The 19,643-nt window shown below is 47.0% G+C and overlaps 1 protein-coding gene across 4 annotated transcripts in view; it reads left to right on the top strand.

The window, feature by feature from the left end:
* The window catches only part of CD151 (CD151 molecule (Raph blood group)), a 48,600-nt gene that overhangs the window by 1,262 nt on the left and 27,695 nt on the right, over window positions 1–19,643 (top strand). The window contains exon 1 of one of the 4 annotated variants that reach the window (XM_025210032.1): window positions 802–822. The exons of the other annotated variants lie outside the window; for them this stretch is intronic. The gene's annotated coding sequence lies outside the window, so the exon portion shown is untranslated. Of the gene's footprint in view, window positions 1–801; window positions 823–19,643 lie in introns of those variants that run through there. 4 annotated transcript variants of the gene reach the window in all.

The raw sequence follows: 19,643 nt of genomic DNA on the forward strand, positions 1-19,643 counted from the left end.
GGCTCAGTGGCAGTGGGGTGGGTGTTGTAGGAACCAGATGAAGGGAGGTGTGGGGTGTGATATGGAGACCAGGAATAACTGAGGATAAGGAACCAACTTCAGCTTCATGATTGATAAGGAGACAGTCCAGCAAGCCAGAGAGGTGGAAGGAAGAATGGCATGTGTGAGGGTGGTGAAGGGGAGAAGAGATGCAGGGAGAGGCAGTGCTTTGCAGAGCCCTTTGGCCAAGTGTCAGCTGGGTGGCTGTATGTCTTACACCAATGGAGTAGAAAAGCCCGATTTCTCTCTAGGCTCTTACATGGCCTAGGCCAGTGATTCTCAATCTTTTTTTTTTGTAACAGAATCCATTTGTAAACACCAATAGCCCAGTGCCCCTCACTCCAGCCCCCCAACATGGGGGCAGGGGGGGGCCCCAGTCAGCCCCTCGCAGGCTGGAACTGTGCCAGCTTGCAAGGGAAAAGCTAAAGTTTCCCATGCTTTTCTCCATTTTTAAAGTCTGTTAATTCATTTTTTAAAGTTTGTTCATGACCCTTTCAAATATTCTTGCAACCCACTTTTGGGTCGCAACCCACAGGTTGAGAAATGCTGGCCTATGCTGTGCCATTCTTAGAGGTGATGATTGGAGGCAGAAAGCAATTAAGGAACTAGCTCGACGTCTCACATACATGCAATCTCCTGAGGGCTCTAGGAGCATAATCACAAGATCAGCATGAGTTGGCTTTCTAAAACTGGCCTACACTCTGTTTTTGCACATGTTGAGGTGGCTTCCCACTTCACTTGGAATTTCAAGGTTTGACTAAACTCCGCTTCAATAGAAGGACTGTGAGTATTCCTTAGATTTTGCTGAATAGCACTTATATCTCTTTCTCTTGTTTGTTAAAGGTTCCCTTCTATAGAAAAAAGATTTGGTTGGCAGGCTAATTGGTGAAATCTTTGTAGAGAGCTCTGGGCTGAGCGGAGAATGAATTTACCAGCAAATCCACCCTGTTATGTCCTGTTATTCTTTTTATCTTTGCACTACTCCCTGCTTCCCACTTCAAAACTTGGTAAGAGCAGCCATGGCTGAAGATTACTGTAGCGTCGCAGTGTTGCTCGACATGCATAGTTTTTATCCAGCAGCCTTTGTTCCATGGCGTCTAATGAAGAGGATTATCGATCGTCAGAATGTCTTGATCACAGAAGCTCTTGATAAGAAATCCAGCTTAATATAGAGTTTGGCACTTAAGGGTTGTATATTTTTGATGATGAGCGCTCAGGGTATCTTATGAAACTCTTTACCTTACCCTATCCAAGTTTTTTTTGGTTCTGGGATTTCACAAGTTTTTATGAACCCCTTTTTGGGCAAAAGGGGTTCATGAAAGCAGTGTTTCAGAGGTGATGCTGTTAGAGATGGCAGCCGTTTTATCAAAAAATCCTATAAGGCACCCTTCTGCGACCCTACTATCAGAAACTGGCTTCTAAGATCTATGATACTTGTATGAATTTAAGTTCTAAGAGGCCGTCACTGTGACAAGACATCATCTTGATAATAGTAAAACAAAATGGTGTTTTTACTTGTTCCCATCAACAGTGAGATTGGACATCTTCAGTCCCCCAAAACACCTGCTTATGATGAAGGGGGCATAACAACTTGCTGTTGTGATGTCTGGTTTGTGGTGAAGAGAAGGTCTGGACCACATGCCACATGCCCATGATCCTAGGTAGGACTACTGAGTGGCAGTGCAACACTAGTGATATGTCTGTCGCCATGGGCCATTAAGGGTAATTCAGGACAGACTGGGTGTTACTTTTGTGGACCAAGACGGATCTTAAAATCTACTTGGGTTTGTCAAAATTAATAGAACTTCACAGATTTTTTGTGGGGTAAGAATTTACAGTCCGTCTTGTAAAGGACAGGTTTTAGATTTGATTTCACCCAGTGGTTTTGGCTGAAGAGGGAAGTTATATCAGTGGACCCTGCTGACCCCATTGGTTTGTGATGAAAGATGCTGCCGTGACTGGGGAAGCCAAGCAGACTTGGTAGCCACAAGGACTCTCTGACACCACCATGCTTTCCTTTGGTTCCAGTCCAGTGTCCTTTGCTTCCTGACATGAAGCCTTTGCATCCTTTGCTATATCTTGACTGACAGTGTAGTCTGCTCCAGACACCAATGTGTTTTAGTGCCATGTGTATTGGTCCCTGCCCCACAGGCTTGAAAGGCAAGAAGGGGTAAGACCAGAAGAGTTTGTTTGACTCAGAGTGGCCGTGAGAATTTCTACCCTCGAGGCCTGGTACAAAGTCAGCTGAGCCTTTGCTGAAGACTGATCTCAAGAAGTAAATGGGTTGTACTATGCCTTTTAGTTTGTTTGAGATAACTTGTCACCTACAATAGCTTTTATCCAGAGCTCTCCATTGTGTTCTCAAGCCTTTTGTGGAAGTCATTCACTCACTCTTGCTCTGCTTAGTTCAGTTAGATCCCAATCCTTCCCCTCCCCTGCTCATTTTGCCACCTTCTGTAGGCACTAAGGTCTCCCTTTTCCCTCGGTGTTAAGAACTTCCTCAAAAGGCAAGTCTGTTTCAGTTCAGAAATGCTTGTTTTAATGGGCTCCTTCACATCTGCACAGCCTGCAGTGCACTGATGGGGCAAAACAAAATTAGCATAGGTCCAGCCTGTCTTCCCAGGGGTAAAGAACCCACTGTATGGGCATCTTATGCGCAGCATTTGTCCCTTATGATATCTAAGCAATCCACAAATATTTCAACTTCCCAGAACCCCTGCAGTGAGAGAGAGAGAGGTATTGTCCCAGCTTCATAGATGGGGAATGTGAGGCAGGTAGAATAGCTTGCCTATAACTGCTGCAGTGCGAGAGGAAGGATTAAAGCGATGGAAATCTTGTCCTGGCCTCCACAGTGGTTCTCAGGCAGCACCACTGTTATGTTCATGAATGGCAACCACACTACACGCACCACTTGCAACGTGGCATCCAATGAGGTGATGTTTCATTGATTTTAAAGTGCAGCATGATTTAAAGTACAGCTGTCTTGCCTCAGTCATGATTGCCAACCAGCCCTGTTTTCTTGATCAGAGTAGTGGTGGTGACCTTTGCTGGCACAACCAGTTGTGTGTGTGTGTATGCATGCCCACTTTCCCCTACTAGAAATGATTTTCAGAGCCTGAGTTGAGTGGCCCTACTCCCATCTCATGCTATGTCGATACTCAGCTTTGCCTCTTGAAACTAAGGCACATGCAGTCTAAAACCTTGGCTCTGCAAGGGAAGTTTTTGGCAGTGCTGCCTTTGGTTTGCCCTGAAGGGTGTGAAGGATTCTTTGGTATGTGGGTGGAGAGACTGCTATCTTTCTTTGCAGCGTGAGAGTGTTAGTCGTGGGTGGCTGTTGTAGCGCTAATATGATCCCCTTGGGGGCCTTTCAAGAGTCGTGTTGGATTATTCACTGCTAATAATAATAATTGCAGCTTGACTGAGGTAGCTGTTTGCTCTGTGTGTACGTGACACACTCAGTAACCATGCATGCTCTCGCCCTCAAAGTTGGTCCCCTTGTGGGTGTCTTGAAATTGAGGCACCTAAAACAAGTCAATGATTGCTTCCACAAGCTTTGGGTGTAGTTTTCCTGAAATGTTCTCTACTTAGTGCAGCGAGTGGATGTTTTGTGTTACTTTGAAACTCCAGCAGATTTGCTATTGACACTTCTGGCTCCCATGCATGATTTCATTAATGGATAACAGGCCGCCTTGCCAGGTGTGTGTGTGTGACTCATTGGCGCTTTCTCATTTGTCACCCAGCTGTGGTCACATCTCCATACAGTGCCCCAAGGCCCACTGGTATGTGAGTTTATACAAGATGCATGGTAGTAGGCCGTAGAGGCCATTGGACTTGTGATGTGGCTCTTCCCATAGTTGGCACCCAGAAGCGGAAGGGTAATTGTGCCAATTGTTGGAATCAAACTGTGCTTACATGTCCCCTACAATGCTGTCTGCAGCCGTTGCACTGAAAATGACTCCTCCCAATCTCTTCCCTCCCTCCGCAACTGTGTTATGGGCCAGTGGCCTTCTGCTCTCTAAGTCTGCTTCAAATCTCTCTGCCCAGCTACTTCTAGTTGCTCTTGCATCTGGAATACATACTCTAGCAAGTCAAGTTAGGGAAGCAACTGAGATAAGGTGGCTGGCTGCATCCAAAAGTCATACCCTTCCCTCCTGTCTAACCTCAGCCATTCCCCTAGGCTCCCACAAAGCTAGCCAGTCAGTCCTGATGCTTTTGAAAATCTTGATGTCCTGTGGGCTGAGAGTGGATCTCCACTCGCCCCCAAAGCTCTGTCAGCTGTTGGACTTGCTATAATTTTCTCTCATGGCCCATTACGTTTCCCTGGTCCAACTTGATGATGTGACAAAGCCAGAAGAAGCGCAGCAACATCTATTTTGTCTAGGCTTTCCCTGCCTTCTCTAGGGATGGAAATCTGCAGGCCACTTACAAAGCCCCCACCCAGGGGGGTCCTTTCCCCTTTCTGCAGAAATATGCTACAGTGATAGGTCATATTAACACAGTTGTTGGGGAAAGACCCACAGGAGCTAGGGATGTAAAGGACTGCAGTGAGGCCCTTATTGCTGCATCCCCTCTGACACTAACTGTGATCCTATCCAGCCCTGTTTACAAGTGTCAGCACTATATTAGGAACATCATTGACAGTGTCCTCTTCCTGTGCCCTTCTGGTGTCTACATCTCTGCCAGGAACCTGCTCTGACCAGCCAGTTCGTTGGACTGTTCTGCTCATGATCTCAGCAGCCTGACATGCAGAGGAAGCTATTTTGATCAGTCATAATAACCGCATGTCCTGACTGCTACGCAGCAAATTACAGCTAAGGAAAGGCAGCTGGTCTGTGATCATGAAAAGCCCTGTAGTGATTCATGCAGGTGTAAGGATCTACATATTGGTGCCCCAGTCATGTTCCAGATGGCTAAGCACCATTCCTTTTCACCCTAAATCCCCCTCTTGTCAGTTCAGTGACTAAGATTCTTGCTTGCCTGTTGTAAAAAGTCATGCAACACTGCAGCTATGCCCTACCCCAGAAGTGGCTGCATTTTAGCTATTTGATGAGAATACCCTGATACATAAATGTGATGCTCCTTGGAGGCATAGATAGACACTTGTATGGGGGGTGGTTTAGAAACGGATGACCTCCTGCAGCCCTTTCCAGACCCATTTTTCAGTGATTTTTAGATAATGCAGCATGCACATCAGCTTATGTCTTGCACCTGGTTTTGGCAGCTGTGAAAGACAAGATAGAGGACTAAACGGAGCAGCGTTCTGATCTGATCGGGCATTTTTGTCTATAAGGTAACATGCACAGTGGAGGTTGGTGACAGGAGCCCTGTGGGAATTGGGGCCTGCTGGCACCTCTTACACCTAAAAACCAGGTGTTCTGCACCACACCCTTGGCAACACAATCCACCTCATTAAACACAGCCTGTGATTATTATGCAGTAAGCTGTAGGGTGCAAGGCATTGTGAATGCAAAAAGCACATGGCAGTTGTGAGGGAGGCACTTTTCCACTCCAGCTGGGTCCCTGTGGGGGGATGTGATATGGGGTGGGAGGAAGGTACGGTACAGGGAGAAGCAAGAAAATGAAGGAGTGCACTAATCACCGAGACAGTATTCCAGTCTGTTACGGAGGAAATGAGAAGTGCAATAGATGCAAGCTGAGGTGGGGGTGTTAGTCAGACCTATGGGTTGACCTTGGCAACAGTATCCATGCTAACTAGGAGCAAACAGAGACTGGTATTAGCTGCTTTTTTTTTATCTGTTGCTGGCGCTGAAGCCAAGTAGCAAAGTCCATACTTTCCATTCCCTCCATTCCTCCACATTTTAGCTGCCTAAGCTAGTCCTCAAAACCGAGGATGGGTACCTTGTGCCCCAAAACTTGTCTAAAATCTCCCCCAGCTATAGAGTTGGTTCAATAGCATTTTTAAGAGAATTTTTCATGTTCCAATCCAAATCAGGCAAATCAATTCCAGAGCCATAAGTGGCCCTGCTGCTGGCAAACATCCTCCACCCCACCTGAGGCTTTAGACGTTCCCAAATCCTTTGGCGGGCATCCTACGTGCAGGCCCAAACCCAGAGTCTTGGGATTCGGATGCCCCCAAGTTTCACTTTCCCTCAGCCATAAGGCCGCAGGAGCAAGCTAGAGACGAGTCTCCCATTTCCATAGCCATGAGCATTTCTGGGTGAAAGGCACATACAGGCAAGGAAGGTGCTGCTGTTGAATTTCAGTTTACAGCCCCTCTGGCAGGCATGTGTTTGCTGGAGTAGGATGGGCTGGGCTGGGACGAAAAGAAGAATTTCAGAAACCTTTCTAGTCTGTGAGGCATTTAAAATCTGAGTGCGACTGGCCCTAGGGAATATGAATCAGTCAGGTTGTGTTACAAGGTCCTGCTACACCCCAGTGCTGCATTCCTTCTTTGTATGGGAAGCCTGGCTTGCTTTGCAGAGAATGCATGTGTCATTTTGTGGAGGGTGGGGAGGAGTCTCCCTGATGATAAGGGGAGTTCAGACCAGTCACTTATAGGCTTGGTGGTGCCTCATTTGAAAATAATTAGCTCCTGTGAGGGGTGTTAATAGGAAGGGGAATCCATATGCTGCAGAGACCATTGTACGTGCCAGGGCTCTGAATGATCCAAGATGCAATCGGAACAATTTCCTGGTCCTCTTGGCTCCTCAATTCCTAGAGCATTATTGTTGCTGTATGTAAAGCAGTTAAGTAACTCTCCGCTGATATGTGGCACCAAGTAACATCATAGGAGGGCTTTCAGAAACTTTTGGGATCCATTGCTAGCAATGGGAATCAAAGCTCATGGCAGAGGTGATATCTTTTATTAGACCAACTAGATATTTGCAAAAAAATGAACATTCAGCAGCTGACTTGGCTGGGATCTGCCATTTATCCATTATCTTGTTACACAAAACCCCTTTAAATGTGCAACATATATACCTTCTGAAGCGGTGCTGGGTTAGTAATGGGATCTGGTGCTTTTATTCTGTAGGCCATTCATTCAAACCCAGTCTAGCTTCCAAGCCAGAGCCCAAGTACTGAATAAGCAAAGGAACTAGACTCATTTCCCAGATTTTGAGCTGGTACCTATTGCTTATTGTTGAGACACGCCAGTGGAGAAGTGTAAGAAATATGTAAGAAATATGACGCTACTTATCTTGTACCTCTTGCTGTGGGTCCAGGGAGGTTTTGTAGAGTCATACATCCTCTGTGCCTCATTTCCTTGGTCACCTTTGTAGTCATACAACCTCTGTGCCTCATTTCTGTTTTTTTGGAGATTAAGGATAACAATGCTTTCTTTCTTTCTTTCACTCTTACTATTGTCTTGTCTAGTTAGATTGGCAGCTCCTTGGGGCAGAGATGGTCTCTTTCTCTGGTATATGTAGTGCCTGGCACCTTGGTGCTCTGGTCTCTGATGGGGCCTCTAGGCACTGCTGTAAAAAAAACTAGAATCTAAGGATGTTAGTCTGGCAGCTTTCACCCACACTATATCCTTTGAAAGGTGGAATAAAAGTAGCCGGAGGCAGGAACATTTGCATGGCTTTTGGTTTCAGCTTTATATGTGGTGTGGGTCATATTTTTATGCATGGCTAATTAGTGACACCCCCACCCCTTTCCCCTTCTAAATAGCTCATGCAGAGTTGTGTTTTTAAAAGGTACTCTTGTCTCAGTGAAGGAAACGCAGCAACAGTGGGAGAGAGTGTTTGGCAGAATGCACATGCTGTTTGGAGCCAGGCTGTAGAAACCAGTCCTGCCAGCATTTCTGACATGCCGCGTAGCAGCCCAGGGAGCAGTGTACATTAGGTGCCAGGAGCCATGAGAGTGAGTGAGTCATGGGCTGTGAATGTCTGTAGCTCTTCTTAGCCTCCGTGGAATCCATAAGTGAAGCATTTAATGTCTATCCCCCTCCACTTGCTATGGTGGTATTATGATGCAAGTGCACACTTTGGAGCAGCAGGTTTTGGAGCTGGAACTGCTGTCTTGGCAGGAATCTGATCCACCTCACTCGCTCTTTGCCTTTTGGGGGAACAAAATGAAACAAAACATCCAGCCTTTAGATTCCTACCCCCCTCCCTGCTGGTTCTCTCTGGGGCTGTGGATTTATTTATGAATGAAAAATAAACTCTGTGGAAGCACAGGGACTTGTTTGTTTGGCTTTGGATTCTGCTGTGGTGGTGATAGGTTAGGTTCTGGAGCAGGAAAAGAGAAAGTCAGAGGGATATTGAAATATTTTTTGTATTTTTTTATTTTTAAGGAAAATTTTTCGTGTCCCAGGTCAAATTAGCCAGATCCATTCTGAATCCTTTGAATCATTCAAAAACCTTATGTGGCCCTACTACTGGAAAGTATCCTCCAGCCCAGACTTTTCAACCTGGGGCTTCAGATATTTCCAAATCCTTTGGCAGGTAGGTATCCTATGTGCAGGCCCAAGCCTGGAGGTTTGGGTTCGGATGCCCCGAAGTTTTGCTTGCCCTCAGCCTTGAAGTCGGCATGTAGCGGAGATCCTCCCGCTAGAAGTTGGCCAGTGGGAAGCTAACTACGAGGCTCTCGTATAGAGTCCTGTCTGCAAGCAGGCAAGGGTACACCCTCCACTACACAAAGCCATTTTAAAGCCACCTACTTGGTCAGGGTACTTCCCCCTGCCACCTTCGTGGTCATGGAAATATATGGTGGGGAAGAGCCTGCGTTCCCCCCTCCCCTAGGGCTGCAGGGCTCCACTCCCACCTCCTGCTGGTCCTAGGAATGCAAAGTAATGCCGAGTCAGCTCTGCTCCTCCAACAGAGACCACAGCTGTTAATGTGCTCACCCACCTGTGGCCTTGTGCACACTGAGGATTTGCCACCCGGTGATGCTATCCCAGAGCGGATCTTATGAACACCAAGGGTCTGTGAGGATACAGCTACTCCAGTGGCAGAAACCAGGGCAAATCCTATGCATTCCCTCCCTGTCTTGCAAGCCCTCCCTTGTAGACCAGCCCTTTTACTGTATTTTGGAAGGAGGAATCACAAAACCACTTTGTGAAACCTGGACACCAGTTTTGTTTTTCAGAACATCCTGCCAAGGAGAAACCCTGAGGGTGAGCTATGGAGCTGACCTGTTGTAGGAACCCCACTGTGTTCCCCGTGCCTGTGCTGAAACGCCGGCCCTGTGTTGTATAACCCTCTACATGGGAGAGTTCCAGTGGTATATGCTCAGGTGTTAATTTTACCCATTACAGCTATTCTGGTAAATTTGCCTATGAGGATGCCATTAGGTCAGTTCTACCCTGGAGGTGCTTCTGATAGCGCTTCTGTGCCAGGCCACGGTTGAAGAGTCATGGTCCCTGGTGACGCTGCCATAAGGACAGCTGTTATATAGTCCATGCCACAACTGCATATTCTTGGGACCATGCACTCATCTGGCGTATGCACTTCCCCAAACTTAATGCAAGCAGTGCTCTTTTAATACAGAATCACTGAGTGCCACAGCACCTTGGGGTGCCTTGAGATCCTTTCGAGGGTGTTATAAGGCGCCATGCAATGTTAGCACTATGAGGTATGCAAACATGACTCACAAGATAAGCCCAGAGATTTCAGATAGGGATCCATAGTGTTACCAGCACTCTGACCCACTATGGTCTTTCTGAATTCTTTGCAACAGAAGAAACGTGCTATTATTTTTCCACAGACAAACAATGAATAAAAATTAAGAGCTGGCATTTTCCAAGGGATTCCTTGAGTTTAAAAAGGTTGAGAACCACTGGAATAAATCCTCTCAATCCCTGCAATGCTTTGCTATCGGCAGTCCTGAAACAGACCAGGTTCAGTTATTTTCAAATCTCTGAGAGGAGCACTTTGATAGCAGCTTCCTCTTCACCAGGTCTGGTTCCAATTACTGTGCCTTTCAGAGGAGTAGTTACATTGCAGAGTAGACAATGGGGCCAAAAGGTGCTGGACACTCTGTACACTTGATATGCAGCTAACTGCTTTGTGCTGTAATGTAAGTAGGTAACAGATTGGGACCTGCAGTTTGTTTTGCAGTTAAGCAAATTAAGTACTTATCAGGTATGTGCCAGCAAACCTGGGCTGGCTTCATTTGCTTGGAGACTGGTTTTGCGGTACCAGTGAAAAGGTATCTGTATCAGGGCCACTGCATACTTCTAAGCCTATACCAGTAGATATTACCTTATTCTAATATGGAGGTTCCTATGTTTTTATGTTGCTTTGGCAGTACCTTAGATCAATAGTTAAAAAGAATCCCTGGAATTATAGAGTCTGCTTGGGCAGTTACAGTGAAAGTTTAATTAATTGGTATAATTGTACTGGTATAACTGGGAATACTTCCTCCACATGTAGAAAAGGTCTGGGAGTATGCTCTATCCATGGCCAAGGGGAGTCAGTGCATGGCCACTAGCCAGCAATAGCCTTGAGCTGAGAGAGGTAGCCAGCTATGTTAGACTGAAGCAGGCAGAAGACAGGGCAGAGTGGCACTTCATAAACTAATTCAAAGAGGCATGAGCTTTCATAAGCAGCAACTTACTTTGTGAGATGCTATGAATGGACTTGCTAGGGAGTATCTTCATGCTGAGATCTTTAAGGCCAGGCGGATAGACTACATCACCAATTGTTTCTGCAAGCCCTTAAAAGCCTTGGGGAATGAGTGGGGAGCAGATGGTGAGTCCGTATGACCTTGGATGGTTGCCCCATTGGCAGTCTTGCATTTAACACTGATGCTTTTTAGGAACATTGGCCCAAGAGGCCTCTTCTAGTCCTTCAAGTCCAGTTCCCTGCATTTACAGGCAATTGTTAACCCAAGAACCCCCCCAAATCACTACTTAAGCCCTCTCACACACCTACCAGGCACAATACCTAAAACACCAAGAACACCCTATAAGATGCCACACGTCAGGGGTGGCTGCTAGTAGCATGCATGCCACAAGTGTCATGGGCAGCCTCTGTGCGTGATGCATAGCAGATCATGGAGGGACCAGGGAACACAACAGCAGAGGGCTGGAAAGCATAAAGCAGAGCAACAGATTGGATAGGGAGCACAGGACAGGGAACAGAAAGCAGAGCAAAAGATTGGGAAGTGAATCAGAGTGGTAGTCAGAGGGTGTGTGTGGAGCTTACATTTTGGCACATCTGCCAAAAAGTTTGCCCCCCACTGCTATAGCACATAGCCTCATTGCCACTGCAATAACAGAGGAAGTAGTTGGACTTAAAAATATAAGACATTGGCTAAAGCTATTCTTCAAAGAGTCCTAGAAGCAAGTAGAACCAGCCTCCAATAGTGGATCTTCTACCTCATGATGTTCTCACATCAAATGGGGAAACCCTTCTGGAAGATCTGTTTTCATCAAACTCAAAAGATTAGGCTCAGTGCAAGGAGTAACTAAATTAAATCTTACAGCCTATATTACAACTGGAGGTCAGACTAGATGATATGATCACAACTTCTAGCCTTCAGGTCTCCTGTGTGCCCAGGTGTGACCTTGAAACTTATACACTTGGCCTGTAAGGAGGCTGGCTCATACACTTTTGGGGTCATCCCAAGCTGGGTAAATGCAGAGATCGGAACCAAGGTTTTACAGCCATAATCCGGTCTGATTAGTAGGATCTGGACCGGTATCTACTAGAGGAGTCCTTCTGTCTCATGCCAGATCTGCCTGTTAATTCTAGATCAGGGTAGTGATACTGAGGTCGCTTCCACACCAGAAATCCCAAGGCTGCCTATACCAAAAAAGCCCCATTTTCTTGACATGTCACATTAGCTATGCCTCTATTTTAAAGCAGGGCAGCACAGCCTGTTTCTGCTGCCTGGCTCCTCCAGGGTCAGCACTAAATGAATGGGGCAGTGGTAACATGACATATGAGAGGAATGAACCTCAGAGCTTGCTTGACTGGGCTGTGGGATCAGGTGCCCTGTTTCCTTGCCCCTTGGCACTCAGCCAGCCAGTAATTCCCTTGAAATGGCCAGGGCCTCCCAGCAGCTTATTCACATGCTGATCCTTCCCTCTGATGTTTGCCAGCTGCTCTGCAAACAGCTGAGTAAATGGTTTTGGTGGAGTCTTTAGAGTTTGCTTCAAAAGCGAGAGCACATTGGGGGAGGGGGTAGACTCTTTATTTTTTAACCAGAGGCTAAAATCATTTTGACTCTGAGGAGGATTGTTTTGGAGGTGGCTTCATGTGGAGTTTTACTGGGCAGTGTTCAGTGTTGCTGTTGTAACAACAGGGCAGAGAGGGACTGTGAGCTCCTACTGACTGGACTTGCTGCAGGAAATGAACTATCATTTAATTTACCCTTGAACACGCTTACTATTTGATCTGCTAAGAGTAAATGATCTCAGCTGTGGGGAAAGAGGGAGCTCTCCAAACCTGCCTGACAGTCAGAAGTGCTCAGAGGGCTTGGAAACAAGTCCTCAAGAGAGATGGGAACCAGGATATAGAGAAGAGGGTGGGGGGGAAGGGGCCTTGGTAAGACATCCAGCTTCTGCCCATGCTCTTATTCTGAGAAGTTAGGAAATCAGTGGTTCAAACCATGCCAACACTTGGTCCGGGAGTCTGTGTGTCATTCCTGTAAGCCTAGGGTTGGCAACCTAATGCCATCAGGCCAGATTCAGCCCACAGAGCCATTGGAGCTGGCCCACAGACCAGGGTGGGGGGGCTTTCATAACACTCCAGCCATGGGGAGCTTTGCCTGTGACAACAGTGGTGACAGCGACCAGTTTCTAGTACCAGCCTGGACCTGAGCAGGTTGTTTCATCCCACTGCTAGAAAAGGTTGCTGGCCACTGCAGTAGACAGCCTGGATTACAAATGCCAGTCTGTGTGATTGCTGCCACCATTCCTAGCACTGATGTAGCAGCACCATTGAGGGTGTAATGGGGAGGTATTTTAACAAAAACTCTGTGACAATGTAGCCAGGTTCACATGTTTTAAACCGAGCTATAATAATGGTTGGCCACTTCCTCTAGCTAAATTAACTAAGCTGCATGAAATGCCAGCTCAGCTGTGTCTGTGCTGAGACCATACTTAATTCTTATATTTGCCATATACTGGTAGCAATTTGGCCATAACAGTCCTGGGGACTGGGAACGGGGCTGCCCAGTTCTCACCTGCAAACTACCTGTGGATTGGGTGCCACACTTTAAAAGCCAGCCATGACGGATGCCCTGTCTAAGCTAGTGCAAGCACTGTTGCTACCATTGCTGGAATAGTACTGGCAGTAACAACAGCTGGGAGCTTTAGGCTAAGTGCAGACAGTCAAAAGCCTAAGGCTGAATCGATTCAATCTTTGCAGGTTCGTCTAAACTACACAGATTAAATTGAAACAGAAGTGAATAGACATTTACCTTTGATTCAGGAAATGCAGCCCCATGCCTGTAGTGGCTCAGCCCAGAAGCTGGGGGAGTGCTAGAGCATGGCTTTCTGGCTGTGTGTTCACTTCCTCTTCCTGCTGCCCCCAAGGTCTCTGGGATGTGCAGTCCAGACTTACAGCAGCAGGACTCTGCAGGGTTGCTCACCACCTCCTTTCCTGCTTCCGGGTGCCTCCGGGATTTGTAGTCCACAATTGCAGCCAGCAATAAGTTTGAGCAGGGGAAGGTGTGTTTAACGCCCTCCCCCATCCCAGATCCCAGCTGGGGTTTGCCGGGGGGGCAATCCCCCCCTCCCCCACAGACTGGGCTGCATCCCCAGCCACGTTTGTCCCCCCCCACCCCTCCCTTGTCAGCCTGCCTTTGCTGCTCCAGAGAGAACAAACAGCCCAGCCCAGCCCAGGGCTGGAAAGGATGCTGGGGGATTGTGATTTAACTTGAAGCAGGAAGGGGGCTGGGGCAGAAGTTTCATAAACCAGTTTGACCCAAATCAGTTAAATCCAATACTACATTCAGCCAGGTTTCTCTTAAACCAATTTCAGCCATTTTGAAACTGGTTTATGTGCACTGAGCTTCTGTTCTGTTACAGGTTTAAACCAGTTTCTGATCACTTAAACCGGCTTATGTGTAACTTCTGTCCCTAGCCTTAGAGACAGAAAGCATCCCTCCAAAGGGTTTGTCTTATCTGTTAGTTAAGCCTGACCTAAAGCAACTGCTGATCCTAGCCATGACACCCCCGGCTTGCTACGCCCTCTTTCAAACACATGCCGGGCATTGAATTCTAGCACTTCATATGAAAGGCATGTATTGTTTCTATCCTTAGCCCAGTGGCTAATGAAGTGGTTCCTGTGTATAAATAATGTAGAGTGCTTTGAGATCCCTCTGGATGAAAGGAGCTTTCTTTCATACAAGAGGATGTTGTTCCACACAGAAGAGTTTCCATTAATTAAGCATTGAGTGCTCCTCTCTTCATTGCCTCCCTGTTCTAACCGCAGCCCTGTTGTCCATCCTTGGCCTTGGGGCAGCCTGGTTTGAAGGTCCCATTGCTTTCCAGAGGAGCTGGCAAGCACGTTGCAAAGAGGGATTTTTATCATTTGTTTTAATAGGCTTCCTCACTTGCTTTCAGCTTTCCCAGAACTGCTGTGCGCAGGTTTGATGCAAAGAGCCAAGGTGAGGTGTATCACTTGAGATCAGGGAAGAGGGCATCTTGCATCATTGTGCCAGGCTCTGTACAAATACAGGAAGGTAGTCTCTGCCCAAAAAGCAGATAGTCCAAATAGATGAGCCAAAAAGCAGGGAGAAAGAAACAGAGTAGTGAACTGACTTGTTTGATATCATACAACACTTTGGAGCCAGAGACAGGAATGCAGGTGTGCAGAGCCCATGTCTAGTGTACTGTCTATTAAACTGTGCTGCTTTTTAAAGTGTGAGGGGAAAGCGGGGGAGAGATTTGGCTCAAAAGCTGCTTCACAGTTGTCCCACGAGATAAAAACAAAGAATTTCTATAGTAACTGCCTTGACTGGTTTCAGGGCTTGATTACACCCAGGCTTTTTCCCAGCCCTGGAGGCACTGATAGTTGGACTATTGAACACATTCTATCTAGTTGAAATGAAAAACAATGATCAGCGTTTTGCATCCTGGGCTGATGATCCTCTGTCTATGGGGAAGGAGCCTGGGAGATGGCACAGCGCAGAGCTTCCTTAAAAGGTGGGACATGGGGAAAACTTACAGAGGTTTCAGGCCCAGCACATAGTGAGGGCAGCGTAAAGGCTTGGGTAACATTTATCTCACAAGTTTTTGCGCTGTCTGGTGCTCTCCTTAAACGTCAGTGAGCTTTCCCAGAAGTGCAGGCAGCAAGGGGGGGGGATGTGTCTGTACATAATTACCCTGAATCTAGCTGAGTTAGCTCTGCCAGGGCTGCTCTTTGTGGTTGGCAGATTTACATCAGGGAGGAGGGCAGCAGAGCTGTCAGTCACATAGCATCACTTAGCAGCTCTGGAGAGCATCTGTCTAGGCTAGGGGATACAGTCTGGCTGCCTTGTGATTTTTGCCCAGTGTACTCTTAAGACGGTTCTCTTAGAAGCACAGACATGAATGATGGATAGGTTCCTGTCTCCCTGACGGTGCAGGATTGTTCACCAAGGGAGTTTATTTTCTAGTGCTTTATCCAGACTAGCAGCAAGCATCTCAAATGTTGGGGATTCCACTTGTTCCTCTTGGGAAACTGTTCAGTAGCTGCTCTGCTTCCAGGATGTTACAAGATCTCTGCTCATTCCAAGGTATTCATTTCTTTGTGATGTGGGGGAAAGGGTAAGAAATGCCAATGTGCATAAGAAATGTTAGAGTTGCATGAGAATCTGTTGACTGGATACTAAGGGCCTTGTTCAGGCAACTGCTCGGATTCTGCCCGAGTAAAAACTGGGTAAGAAACTTGAGATTTGGTCTTTTCATAATGTTAACCCCTATTTTCCCCGCATGCTTTGCACACAGTAATCCCAGCAAGGCAGGTTAGGAAGCATTCCCCCAGATGGGGAAAGGAAGCTATACATGTTAAGCAATGTTCTTTAGGCCACACGGCAAGTCCAGGTCAGGGCATAGAAGGCAGGGACTCCTAGTCCTGTGCTCAGTCCACCGGGCCACACGTCCCTCTCGGTGGAGAAAGCAGTGCTCCTGGCCACGTCTTTATCTACTGCCTGTGCTCCCACGGCAGAAGCAGAGATTTCAGGAGGGAGGAAACCTCTCCAGCAGGCAGGAATCCTCAGTGTTTCTTCCCCACCTTATGTTTTGAGAATTGGCCTGACTTGTCTCCTGCTCTTTTGCAGCTGGAAGTGAGATTTGAAAGTCAGGGAAAGGGTGAGGAGGTGAAGGTCATGGGGACTGGTCAGCTCAGCCTGCCACTCCCTTCAGCAGCAGGCGATAGACCAGTATTTTTTATTAGAGATCAGTGGAAACTGCTTACAATGAATTCCAGTTCCCAAGAGAACAAGATGGGGCCTGAAGGAAAGAGCAGCATGCTCACCATGGAGATGATATACTGATATTGCTGTGGAGAGAGGGAGACTGATTATGAGGGGAGGGCTGTCTGTAGCCTTGTGGCCTGCTCACAGGGGGTGGGCTTTGAGGCACTGCCACAGCAGCCATAAGAGTTGGCTGTAAGTCAGTTCCTACCTTTTCTCATACGTGATTCACAATGAGGAGTGCCCAAACTTCACCGGAATCTGGATCATGGTGCCAAGTTGCCGAAAGTCTCCAGGCTGTGCCTGCTTTTGTCTCCAGTGAATTGTAGCTGGCCATCATCCGGTGCAAAGGTGGAGCCCATGGAGGTTTCACATTCCAGTATTTAGTGCTGTCTGCAAGGCTCTTCAGGTGATGCTCCCATAACAAAGAGGAGGGTGGAAGCATGTAGGCCACTTTTTGGTTCTGGGGCTGTGGGACTGCCAGCCTCTGGTCTGGAACTTATGCCGTAAGAGACCAGGCAAATTTCTTAAACGCTTCATGGTTTCCTTCTCCTTGTGATGCAGTCCTTATAGAAAACCCTGTACGATTCAATCTGGAGAAATGTTACAGAAATGAAATAGGGTTGTAGAGAAATGATGTCCCAAACCATGTAGTATCTAACAGAGAATGGAATCTGTCCTGTAGTGTGTTATCCATTCCCAAGGAGGGACTACAAGCTCACTCTGTGGGAAGGAGGACCCTCACCTAGGGTGGGTAGCCCATAGCAAGCAAATCCTAGCTCATGAGACCTTTCCAGGCTGGGCAGCTTAGTTTGATGGTGAGTGAGGGATTTTGCAGCTCAGGAGGATGCCATTGTGGGAAGATATCATGGTGATGAGTATGGTATGAAAATTTAAGCAGAGGAAGTTGGGGTGGATCCTGGCCTGAATCAGCAGTGCCCCTATTACTCTGCTGAGGAGCTCACTGGTAGTTGGGGATGGACTAGAGCATGGCATGGGCACGTAGGCCCTGATTCTTGGTTACCTTGCTTCTCCATTTGAAACAGAGTTGGAGACCTGGGAAAAGATGACTTTAAGCCACCTTTGTGCATTGCATGTTCTGGAGCAACAGGGATCCTAGGCCAGCCCCTCATGTCAGAGCACCCTCTAAACTGCTCTAGATGATCCTCCGTTTCCCAGGGCTCCTTCAGAGCTCTGGGAAGCAGAGAATAGTTGCATTGTGGTGACCTCCAGCCACGAACCTTTCGCATCCCATCTGGTCTATTTCCTTGCACCCCTGGTCCAACACAGGCTTGTACTGCATCCCTGGGACTGGAAGCCATGGTGACTTGGAGCTTTCTGCATGTCCTTTCACAGCATCTGATGAAACAAACTTGGGTTCATGAAAGCTTGTGTGTTCACTCATGTGCACGTTTTCTCTCTCTCTCTCTCCCTCTCTCTCCTCGTAGTTAGTCTTTAAAGATGCTTATGTACCCTGCCTCCTTCTTGGAGACATTATGCCAGCTGGGGTCCCACACTGATAAGGGGGCATTTTCCATGGGCTTTCTCAGCAAACCACTTCCACTTCACTGGGCTCTTTTACAGCCGCTAAACTGCACTGTGAAGCTGTGGCATGCTACTGTTTCTAACAGAACTGGGTTTACAGGATGCTGCTGGCTTACAAATATAAACTTGTTATCCCATTCTGCAGGAGCCAGCATTAGAAGGAAGTTGTGCCATCATATCTCCCAGTGCTGCTGTGTGGGGCTTACCCACCCCATCTTTCTCTCCTCACACACACTACATACAGTGGGGTATGGTTTGAAACCAGGTGCTTCGTTAAAGAGGGAAGGTTTAATGGAGATGTGTAGCATTGGGTTTTTCACAGAGGGGATAGAAGTAATTTCTGGACAGAGTGCTTTGACTCCCTCTTTGCCCTGTTTCAGTTGTCTCCTTTTCCAGATCCAGTGGAGGACAAGAGCGAGGTGAGGAAGAGAGAAATCCTCATAGAGATCTGAAAGGTCTCATTTTGGGGTCCACATTTAATTAGTGTTAAGTTAGTGCCTGGCATATTTAATTTTTTCCTTGGTCACCAGCTTCAGATAATAGCACTGGACTTGCACTATATTAAATGCTATATAGTCATAAACTATCTTTGTAGCTGTTCTAGTGCTTTTGTGGTTTAAAGCTTCTTTCCAGAGTTTTAATACTCTCTGTGCTGAGGTGATAAGTGGCATGATGCATTTTTCTAAACATATCCCAGATCTGGGCCCGCTAGTGATATTTCCATTTTACAAATAGGGAGCAGATGCAAAGAGGTTATAGTTGGGTTTTCAGCAGTACCAAGCACCTGTTATTACCCCTCATTGGTCTAAATTCCTGGAGGCATAAGTGATTTGTCAAAGGCTAAGCAACAAGTTACTGGTAAATTAAACCCCAAGAGTGTCTAATCTTCAAATTGTTTAGTTTGTATGTAGCAAACACAGGATGTGAAGTCTGCAATGGGCCTGCAATTTAGTGTCTCTGCCAAACACTTGGCTGATGGGGAGGATCTACGGACTCTTAAGATCTACAGAATCTATTTTCTAACTTTTATGAGCTGGGGAGAAGATGGAGAATCATCGCTGACACTCTGGACATGAATCTCCTTCTCACTGCTATTCGCTAAGTTTAAGCTTTGCCTGATGTTGCCTTTTATGGTCTGGGAGCTATTTAATTACTGTGGTGCTGTTCCTGAGAAAATGTCATTATCCATTCCATGTAGCTTCAGGGCAGGTTCTGCACAAGTATCTCTAGGACTGGCTTTCTCTGCTGTTTAATTAAGTCTGTGACTGGGCAAGTAGAGGCAAGTGCCTGACAAAGAGTATGACTTGATGAGCATGTACAAGCCCTCTGAATGCACGTGCATATGTTTTTGTAGCCTGGGTGTGCATGCTTGTGCTTGTATTTGGATTGGCAGACAAAATCTGACTGGGTAAGGTAAAATCCCTCAACAAGGGCTTGAGAACTAAACTGTAGGTGCCGCCACCCAGGGTAAGGGATTCTGAAGCAACCTGCACTTGTGTGGTGAGGGCAGTTCTCAGCAGAGCTCAGCTCCTGCTCTCCCACTCATTGCCATGTTGTCTGGCCCTGAATGATCATTTTAATCCCACAGGTTGCTCCAGGGACTGTCCAACAACGATACAACTTAAACGTGTATTCTCCCCTGTTTGTGAAGCAGAGTTAAGCCAGGATCCAAAGTTGCTCTTCTCGCTGGAGCTCTCTGTTGGTTGAGATAGTCACATAACTATAGGAGGACCTCAACACGGGGCTTT

The sequence above is a fragment of the Alligator sinensis genome, unplaced genomic scaffold, assembly GCF_000455745.1.
Source record: "Alligator sinensis unplaced genomic scaffold, ASM45574v1 scaffold950_1, whole genome shotgun sequence".
In the NCBI taxonomy this organism is placed as follows: Eukaryota; Metazoa; Chordata; order Crocodylia; family Alligatoridae; genus Alligator; species Alligator sinensis.